The sequence below is a fragment of the Henckelia pumila genome, chromosome 4, assembly GCF_033568475.1.
Source record: "Henckelia pumila isolate YLH828 chromosome 4, ASM3356847v2, whole genome shotgun sequence".
Taxonomy (NCBI): domain Eukaryota; kingdom Viridiplantae; phylum Streptophyta; class Magnoliopsida; order Lamiales; family Gesneriaceae; genus Henckelia; species Henckelia pumila.
This window is the reverse complement of record NC_133123.1, coordinates 40458418-40469813: the sequence shown is the minus strand read 5'-3', so window position 1 is coordinate 40469813 and position 11396 is coordinate 40458418.

The following is an 11396-nucleotide window of genomic DNA, read 5'->3' as shown; positions in this document are numbered from 1 at the left end:
AAAATACTTTGCTCAACAATGTTTATGTATTATGAATGATTATGATATTTAAGTTAATTTAAGTTATGTTATGTCATGATATTTTTAAGCATGCTCATTCATGTATATGTTATATATTAGTATTAAAGTGATTTAAACTATTTTTAAACTCTTGTTATGTTAGCATGTTGGGCCTCTAGGCTCACTACACTGGTATGGTGCAGGTGAGTACGTAGAGGAGGATGTGGTACCCACCGGCGGCGAGGACATATGAGCGGACATGCAGTGACCCCGTGACCGTGATAGTCGTCTGAGTCTTTATGCATGTTTTGAATATTTTAGCATTTTATACATTTATTTATTTATTTTCAGTGGTTGACAGTATGGAATATTTTATTTAAATATTTTCAGTGCATGCAAATTTTATTTATTTTTGCTTATGTCAGTATTTTATTAAATGTTGGACTCAGATATTTAATTTATTAAAGGTTGCATTTTTATTTAGTTTATTTATTTTTAAATTTATTTATTCTGTGCATATATGTATGAGCATGTATGTACATATCTTTACTTAGTAAGTATAAAAAAAAAAAAAATTTCCGCATATTTATTTATATTAGAGAGTTAGGGTCGTTTCAGTTGGTATCAAAGCACGGTCCTTGGAGGGGTCATTACTGCTATGCGAGCTCAGAAATCCACGCTACCGGTCTGTAAGTTTTAAGTGTTTATAGCATGATTTACTTTTAAGAATTTAAGTTAGCATTAATGTTAAAACACTTAGTTATGCATGGCGATTTACGTAAGGAAATATGTGGTGGTGCAGAATGCCTCCCAGACCGATGAACAGACGTGGGGAATCTACACCCACACCTCCACCTCCACCTCCACCTCCACCTCCGCAGAACCCACTTGCAGCATTGTAGCAGGCCAATGCTACTTTGATGGCAGGGGTTACTGCTCTGTTAGAGCAGCAGGCTTCACGTCCTAGAATGTCCCATGAGGAGGACGTAGCTGAGCGGTTCCTGAAGAAGGGGCCGAAGGAGTTCACTGGTACCACCGATCCATTGGTGGCTGAGGGGTGGATTCGTTCTTTGGAGTCCATCTTTGCATACATGGGGATTACTGATACCGACAGGGTGAACTGTGCGACATATATGATGAGGGGAGATGCAGCTCTTTGGTGGGAGGGTGCTGCCAGGGGAGTACATTTTCCTACATTGACTTGGGCGGAGTTTAGGCGTATCTTCTACGCCAAATATTTCACGGAGGATGTGCGCAGTTGCATGATCTGGGAGTTTATGAGTCTCCGGCAGGGGGACAGGTCAGTGGTTGAGTATGTGAGCCAGTTCGAGAGGGGCTGTCATTTTGTGCCTCTGATTTCAAACAGTCCACCGGAGAAGATGAGGCAGTTTGTGGAGGGACTGAGGGCGGATATCAAGCATGACGTACGTATGATGGACGTCGCTATATATGAGGCGGCAGTTAGTAGAGCAATGAGGTCAGAGGAGGGTAGGAGAGAGATACAGCGAGAGCAGCAGGGGAAGAGACAGATTCAGTCTGGGTATCAGCAACCATCTTCGCAGCCTCCTGAGAAGAAGCAGTTTACTGGGCCGTCTAAGGGCCCGAATCCGCAGCAGAGGCCACAGCAGTTGAGGGGCGGGGCCCCTAATTCTATAGGTTTTCCTACTTGCCCGAAGTGTCAGAAGATGTATTCGGGACCTTGTCTGTTGGGAGCAGGAGTTTGTTTCCACTGTAGGGAGCCAGGACATCAGATAGCTAACTGCCCGAGGAAGAAGAACACCGCTGGTAGAGTGTTCGTAATGCAGGCAGAGGAGGCAGACCCAGACACCTCCTTGATCACTGGGAGAATTCTAGTTGGAGGCAACTCTACGTTTGCATTGCTAGATTCAGGGGCTACGCATTCGTTTATCTCCCTGGAGTTTATCATACGGATAGGCATTACACCCAAGATTGTTGACAGTGGTTATGATGTCACTATGCCGTCAGGACAGATTATTTCTACCTCTAGTGTCATTCGAGAACTGGAGTTGGAGCTTCAGGGGCACTCCATTCGCGCAGATGTGGTGGTTTTGCCATTGAGTGGATTTGATTTGATATTGGGTATGGACTGGTTGACAGTCAATGGAGCTTCGATTGATTTTTGTCGGAGGACAGTGTCAGTGAAACTACCGGGAGGCGACCCGTTTACTTTTCATGCATCTCAGAGCAGTGATATTCCTCAGGTGATATCTCTTATTCAGGCGAGGACGTTGTTGAAATGGGGTTGCCAAGGTTTTCTAGCAAGTATTGTCACGGCCACAGAATCACCTAGCAGATCATTATCAGAGATAGAGGTGGTTCGTGACTTTTCGGACGTCTTCCCGGAGGATATTGCAGGAATTCCACCAGTGAGAGATGTGGAGTTCAGCATCGACTTAGTGCCAGACACCGTGCCTATCTCTAAGGCACCATACAGACTTGCTCCTACCGAGATGAAAGAGTTGAAGGAGCAAATACAGGAATTATTAGAGAAAGGCTTTGTTCGTCCTAGCTTTTCTCCATGGGGAGCTCCAGTGTTATTTGTGAAGAAGAAGGATGGCAGTATGAGACTGTGCATCAATTATCGAGAGCTCAATAAGGTCACAGTGAAGAATAAGTACCCACTGCCGAGGATAGAGGACTTATTTGATCAGTTGCAGGGAGCTTCGGTGTTCTCCAAGATCGACCTGCGATTTGGTTACCATCAGCTGCGAGTTAGAGAGGCAGATGTGTCCAAGACTGCTTTCCGGACACGTTATGGGCATTACGAGTTCTTAGTGATGCCATTTGGGATGACCAATGCTCCAGCGGTTTTCATGGATCTCATGAACCGGGTATTTCAGCCGTATCTTGATCAGTTCATCATAGTCTTCATTGATGATATCTTGATCTACTCTAGGAGCATTGAGAAGCATAGGCAGCATCTACAGACAGCCTTGCAGACTTTGAGGGAGCATTGTTTGTATGTCAAGTTCAGCAATTGCGAGTTTTGGCTCGAGCAGGTGGCATTTCTTGGCCACATTATTTCGAGAGATGGGATTGCAGTGGATCAATCGAAGGTTGAGGCAGTGCAGAAATGGGGTATTCCGAAGAATGCTTCAGAGATTCGCAGTTTCTTGGGTTTGGAAGGATACTATAGGAAGTTCATCAAGGGTTTTTCCTCTATTGCAGTACCCTTGACTTCCTTAACCAAGAAGAACGCGAAGTTTATTTGGAGTTCAGACTGTCAGAGGAGCTTCGATCAGCTGAAGGAAGCACTCACTACTGCACCGATTTTAGCGATGACAGTACCACACGAGAAGTTAGTGGTGTACACCGACGCGTCTAAGCTAGGTTTAGGCGCAGTACTTATGCAGTGTGGTAAGGTTATTGCTTATGCGTCGAGGCAGTTGAAGATTCATGAGCAGAACTACCCGACACATGACTTGGAGTTAGCGGCAGTGGTTTTCGCTTTGAAAATCTGGAGGCACTATCTGTATGGCGAGAAGTGCAAGATTTTCACTGATCATAAGAGCCTCAAGTACTTCTTCACTCAGAAGAAGTTGAACATGAGGCAACGGAGATGGTTGGAGTTGGTGAAGGATTACGACTGTGACATTAACTACCATCCGGGTAAAGCTAATGTAGTGGCCGATGCTTTGAGTCAAAAGTCGTCAGTGGTATCATGTTTGTCAGTGCAGCTACCACTGCAGAGTGAGATTCAGAGGTTTGATTTGGAGTTTTACTCGAGTGGTCATGCACCGAGCTTGTCAGTGTTGACGGTGCAGCCAGTTCTGCGAGATCGGATCAGGGATGGACAGTCTACTGATGAGGAGTTGCAGCGATGGAGACAGAGAGATGAGGCCAAGGGTAATCTTCTGTATACAGTTGTGGATGGCATTGTTCAGTACCGTGGTAGGATGTGGGTACCGAACGTCGATCAGTTGAGAGCTGAGATCTTAGCAGAGGCTCACAAATCTCCGTACTCCATTCACCCCGGAAGTACGAAGATGTATCGAGATTTGCAGCTATTGTATTGGTGGACCGGGATGAAGAGAGACATCGGAAGAGTTGTGTCAGAGTGCTTGACTTGTCAGCAGGTCAAGGCTGAGCATCAGCGTCCAGCAGGACTTCTTAGACCTCTTCCTATTCCGGAATGGAAATGGAAGAATATTACGATGGACTTTGTAGTTGGCTTACCGAGGAGTGCCAGAGATTGCACAGCTATTTGGGTGATCGTGGATAGACTCACCAAGTCAGCTCATTTCTTACCGGTGAGGACTACTTACTCGTTGACACAGTATGCAGAGCTTTACATCAATGAGATTGTTAGACTGCATGGCATACCAGTGTCGATAGTATCAGACAGAGATCCGAGATTTACGTCTGCGTTTTGGAGGAGTTTGCACACTGCATTGGGGACTAGACTCTTGTTTAGTACAGCGTTCCATCTCCAGACAGATGGTCAGTCTGAGAGAGTGATCCAGGTTCTCGAGGATCTACTGAGAGCTTGTGTCATCGACTTTCAGGGCTCGTGGGAGACTAGACTGCCATTAGTGGAGTTTACCTATAACAACAGTTTTCAGTCGTCTATAGGTATGGCTCCTTATGCAGCATTGTACGGGAGGAGGTGCAGATCTCATGTGCATTGGGATGAGGTCGGTGAGAGGATTTTACTTGGACCTGAGATTGTGCAGCAGACAGCTGATATTGTGACACAGATTCGGGATCGCATGAGGACTGCTCAGAGTCGTCAGAAGAGTTATGCAGATACTCGACGACGAGATTTGGAGTTTGCTGTAGGTGATCACGTATTCCTGAAGGTGTCACCTATGAAGGAAGTAGTGCGATTTGTCCGGAGAGGCAAGCTTAATCCGAGATATATAGGGCCATTCGAGATCTTGGAGAGAGTTGGCACGTTGGCCTACCGTTTAGCTCTACCACCAGGGTTAGCGGCAGTGCACAATGTATTCCATGTATCCATGCTTCGGAGATACATCTCGAACCCGTCACATGTGTTGGATTTTGAGCCTCTTCAGTTGACACCGGGGTTAGCATTTGAGGAGAGGCCTATACGGATCTTGGCTAGGGAGGAGCGCAGATTGAGGACACGGGTTATACCGATGGTCAGAGTCCAGTGGTTGAATCACTCGGAGGAGGAAGCTACTTGGGAGACCGAGGCAGATATGAGGACTCGCTACCCGGAGTTGTTCGGGTAAGTACTTTAATTTCGAGGACGAAATCCAATTTAAAGGTGGGAGAATTGTAACACCCGGTATTTTTAAATACGTAAATTCGCATGCATAATTAGGAAATTTATTTATTTAAAATTTTAGATTTATGGGTTAAATAATTATGTGAAATTATTTGTGCATGTTTTAAGTTATTTTTAAGCATTTAACCCATAATTAGTGATTTTCACGATTTATGGAAATTAATTGTTTTTGATCGCGTAGACGGGACCGTGGACGGACGAGATGACAACTTTCTATCCAATTTATTTCATGAGCATTTTTAGAGCCCAAAAATATTATTTTGAGTTTTATTTCCTCAATATTTTTAGTATTTAATTTTATATAATTTTAGGAGTCCATTTTTATTCAAAATAAGCCAAAATAATGACTTTTTAGTATTTTTAAAATTCCCTTAATTATATATTTCGGGATTTATGATTTAGTATCAGATTTAAATCTTTTAAGTGGAGTTTTAAATTATATATTTTGGTATATTAATTAAGTAATTATGTAGTGTAATTATATTTAAAATTTTTAATCCTAAAACTATCCAACCCTACGCCCAAACTCTCCATCAGCCGCCTCACCCCCCATCTCCATCATCTTCTTCGTCGATCCAACAGCCAAGGAAGACTCCATAGCCACGTTTTTTAAGGTCCAAAGCAAGTTGTCTTCGTCCCATCGTCCCGGATTCGTTCTACACGCTCCTATCTCGTCCTTTAACGGTGCAAGGCATGATTCCTTCTTTTTTTTTCGTGAAATAACCGAGTATATGCGGGTGTGTGCGTGTGCATCTGTCCTCTTCAAAAATTTTCAGAAAAACGAGATGGGTTAAGGTTTTATGCGTTTGTTCTTGTGATTCTTGATCATACTCACGTTTTCCTTAGCCATGGTCCATACGACTGCTGTTCAGGGTCCCTAGGTCGAGAGGGGGTGGTCTGGACTCGAGTGGCTCGAGTGGTTCGAGCCAAACGAGCCCAGGAAGTAAGCTAGGCTCGATCGGGTTCTTGGACGCGCAGACTAGGGTTTCGGGAAAGGCCTTCGGCCTCGGCGGTTTGGGCTGCATGGGGCTGAGGGCTGGTGCAGGTTAGGTCCACCCAGACGTGGGCTACGTCTTGGCGGTGGTGCTCCGGCCAGGGGCGGGCGGAGCAAGCCGGCAGCAGCCTGGGAACGGCTGCTGCTCACGGCCGCAGCAGAACGTGAATGGGGGGCGACGGGTTCTAGGGTTCCAAGTGGGTTCCGGGTTGGGTTAGTGGTCCGGGTCAAGTCCGTGGGTCATGGGTTAAGTTAGTTGGGTCCGGGTCCGGGTTAAGTTAATTGGGCTCGGGTATTTTTAATTTTAAGTTAATTATTAAGTTTAAGTGTTTTATTGGGCTAATTAGATTAATTAAATTAATGGGCTACATTTAAGTTTATTAATGGGCTTGAATAATTAATTTAAGTTAGTCCACTAATTTTTATGGGCTTGAGAGCCCATGGGAATTATTGGGCCAGTCTTTGGGCTTTTGGGCCCATTGGGCCGGAATAGAATGTTAATGGGCCAAGAATGTTTTAATGGGCTTTAATTAATTAAGTGGGCTTAGAATAATTAATTATTGGGCTTAAGTATGTTAATGGGCCAGTCTCAGTGTTAGTGGGCCAGAATTTAAGAAAATGGGCTTGAGTGTTAGGGCCAGCAGTTCAGTACAAACCATGAGAAATTGCATGTGTCCTAAATATATATTTAATTATTTTATGCATGAATGTTATTTTAGTATTTATATGTTAGTATAAAAAATAAATTAAATATATATGAAGGACACACATTTTATTTAAGTACATGCATTCATGAAATAATTTTTATGCATGATTTAATGTTTAAGGTTGAGCAAAAGAAAATAATTTTATGTTGGAAGTTGAAGTAGTGTGACAATTTAAGGGGGATTCGTCCCCATATGTGAACTATTGAAGGGCAGTTTACTGCCAATTTAAGAGGTGATTCGTCACCGCCACGTACGTTGGTTTCCCACGCTAATCAGTATTTAATGTATGATTTAAGGTTACACTATGGATACAACCATGCGATGTTAGAAAATACTTTGCTCAACAATGTTTATGTATTATGAATGATTATGATATTTAAGTTAATTTAAGTTATGTTATGTCATGATATTTTTAAGCATGCTCATTCATGTATATGTTATATATTAGTATTAAAGTGATTTAAACTATTTTTAAACCCTTGTTATGCTAGCATGTTGGGCCTCTAGGCTCATTACACTGATATGGTGCAGGTAAGTACGTAGAGGAGGATGTGGTACCCACCGGCGGCGAGGACATATGAGCGGACATGCAGTGACCCCGTGACCGTGATAGTCGTCTGAGTCTTTATGCATGTTTTGAATATTTTAGCATGTTATACATTTATTTATTTATTTTCAGTGGTTGACAGTATGGAATATTTTATTTAAATATTTTCAGTGCATGAAAATTTTATTTATTTTTGCTTATGTCAGTATTTTATTAAATGTTGGACTCAGATATTTAATTTATTAAAGGTTGCATTTTTATTTAGTTTATTTATTTTTAAATCTATTTATTCTGTGCATATATGTATGGGCATGTATGTACATATCTTTACTTAGTAAGTATAAAAAAAAAAAAAAATTCTGCATATTTATTTATATTAGAGAGTTAGGGTCGTTTCATTTTCCACCCGGGTGCCCAACCCGTAGGCTATGATGTTATCGTTCGTTAATAAGGCGGGGGAGGAAAATGTCCTATTCTTGACTAAGGTCAAGCTACGAGTATAAGGCTCCTCAACCTTATAATGTTCGGGAAGCTCAGGTTGAGGAGGGAGACTAGATAAAAACCCGGTCCTAAAAGTGAAAGGAGCCGGGGGTTGAATAAAAAAATACCGCTCTTTCCATCCCTTTAAAGATGAGGGGATATCGGAAAGAAAACAAGCATTCAGCCGTGCGGCCAGGGAGAAAGCTCCTTCGTTGAAGCGGCAAGAAAAAAAGTAGTGCAAAATCAGAGGGGTGATGGCTAAGTTGTGCATTTTAAAAAGGATATAGGTTGAGGCCATTATTCGGAAGGTGTTCGGGTGGAATTGATTAACAGGAACTTGAAAGAAGTCGGCAACAGCTAGGTAGAAAGGAGGAATGGGAAATCGAAGGCCACTCCGAATTTGGTCTCGGAAAAATGTGTAGCAACCGGGAGGAGGAGTATCAGGAGCACTCCCAAGTAGAGGACGGAATAAGGAGTAGGATAAAGGGATTTCCCCTGAGCCACGAAGTTCCTCCGCGGCCCCTTGGGAGAGGGTGCTAGGAAGGTAAGTGTACCAGCCCAAGGAAGAGGGCACAGAAGATAGGGGTTTTGGGTTCTTCACTTTTTGTTTGCCTTTTCCCTTGGGGCGAGAGGAAGAACCAGCGGAAGGCTTTGTCGGGAGTCGGGAAGCTTGCTTAAAAGAAGAAGGTCGGGAAAGCTGCGCAGAAGCGGAGCAAGCATCGCTCGAGCTACCGCTTGGCTCCTCGTCTCTGGGTGAGCCTTTGGCGTTCGCTCCAGAGGTAGATGAGGTACCTGTAGACATTGAAATAAAACTTACAGAATTAAAGCGAATTAGGGATGCAGGGAAGCGAACAACGGAACTGAAAGCACAGTCGCTGAAAACCAAAGGGTAATGAGTTCGAGAAGAAAGACGATGAGAAGAAGAAGGAAGGGTCGCGAAGGATTAAATACTAAAAGGGGCCAAAATAATCTGAGCCGTGTATTTTGAAATGAACGGTAGAGATACGCAAAGCGTGCTCAAGAAGCTGAAGCGACGTCTGACAAATTCTCTGACCGACGCACTACAAAGCGTCTAGGGCTGACGTAAGGGTAGCGACTCCCGGGTAGATACCTCGGGAGATAGGACCCGGGATGACGATACCTCGGGTGGATTGGACCAGGGAAGATGGTATTAGCTTTTCGGGACAGCAGAGCAGGTCCTAGCCCGACTATCTTTAGGAAGTGTTGTGATATCATATTACGATACCCCGGGTGGATTGGACCCGGAAAGATGGTATTAGCTTATCGGGACAGCGGAGCAGGTCCTAGCCCGAATATCTTTAGGAAGTGTGATGATATCACATACTCGGGATGACGATACCCCGGGTGGATTGGACTCGAGAGGATGGTATAACCGCAACATATTAAAGAACCCGGGACTGGGGGGCAGTAACCTGGGATCTGCAAGAAAGGCTTAACCTGGGAGGCCTTAGCACCCGGACCGATACAAGAGATTGAAAGGAACCCGGGTAAGGGGCCTGGGAGCTAGAACCTCCCGGAGTAAGCCTTCGAAAGTTAGGAAAGGAAAGGAAAGGAAAACCAGTGGGGCCCCGGCCTTTCTATTTTTAGGGCCAGAAAACGGCCACGTTTATTTGAAGTATGTCAGGTTCAAATCACAAATCCAATCATTACTAAACACGATCCAAAGGAGTGGGCTCTGTCCGAAAATTATGGGGGTCTAAATCACACGTGATAACCATCTTATCACCCTAAAAGTTGTCAGTAAGGCCATACCCAGTAATCATTGAGGACCCGGGTGGGCGAGTATAAAAGCCCATCCTGGGGGCAAGGTAGGGCATGGACTGACTCTCTAAAAAAATATTGGTAGAACTTCGTCTCCAAACGAATAAGATACTCATATATTTTGTATCTTCGCCTACCTTTTCTGCTCGGAAATTTATCCATCCCCGGGTAGTCATTTTGTGATAATCGCATCATTGGCGCCGTTTGTGGGAAATTGAGTCTAAGGCGTAGATATGACCAAATGAAATTAATACGATAAAGAAAATTTCTTAAAATCAATATATAAATATATTTTGGTCGAACTCAAATGAAATCTAACAAACTGGTTGCATTATACAAGATTAAAGTTAACCTATATTTTACAAAATTTGAAATTTAAGTAGTTTAATGTGTTGGCATCTAAACACGAATTATACATGTGCATGTATATATAATATATATATATATATATATATATATATATATATATATATAAATAATTCAAAGTTTAAACAAAAAATTCAACTATATATATATAATTTCATTCGATCATTTTCGGGGGCCAAACATCGTCAATGAATGGCTCCTAGCTAGCATCTTTATCATCGATCAAGAATCTAAGCACGATGAGGGTCCCCATCCAAGAACAGGCCTAGACCTGGCATGAGGCGAGTGAGTCCACCGCCTCAGGCCCAGGTCCAAAAGAGGGCCCAAAAAATTAATAAAATTATTAGTATATGTGTGCCATAATTTTTTTTTTAAAATTTCATGATTTTGCTAAAAAAAAATAGTATTATTGTACCTTTGTCTTTTTCATCAGTCATATTTTTCTTTGAATCTGAAGTTCTAATCACATCGAGTGATAATTAATGGAGAACGACTCTTGGATTTTAAAACCTTCACCACTCTCTTTCATTATTGATTCTTGGATTTCATAAAGTGACATATTATTTTTATTTTTATTTTCTAATTTTTTTGATTTTTTAGGAATTTTTTTGATATTTTTTATTCGTGGCATGATTAGGTATAGTTTAAGAAATTTATTCAACTGGTGCATTCATTTTTTTCGAGTTTTGTATTTTGTCAAATAATTGATTTTTTTGCTGATAAAAAGCAAAGTATAATTTAAGTGATTATTTATAATATTTTAGTTTATTATTTAATGACATTATCTTTTTTAGCCGTATATGTTTTCTTATAACAAAGTCTATTGAATTTTTCATATTTAGTTTTCAAAAACTCTCTTAAATAACTTTAAAAAAAGTTGAAAAAAGAAAAATCGTGGCCACGTGAATATATATATATGGCTCAGCATGCACCATGAATAAAGTCATGATATCGTACACAAACACAATTATAATCAATAGCGTACCCTATATAAAAAAATAATGATGAAGCACCGAAATGGGGTTTTTTAAATAATTATTAGAAATTTAAACAAAATTTAAACTATTATAACAAATATATATTATTTAAAAATATATCATAAAACGGGGTCTTATGAGAGGAGTTGGGGTTTGAGACCCCGACTCCTCAACTTGTGTCAGAAGAGAAAAATGACACAACTAATTATAACATTAATTGTTTGCAGCTTTGATCTTTAATTAAAAAGGAAGGATGTGCAAAGTTGATGTC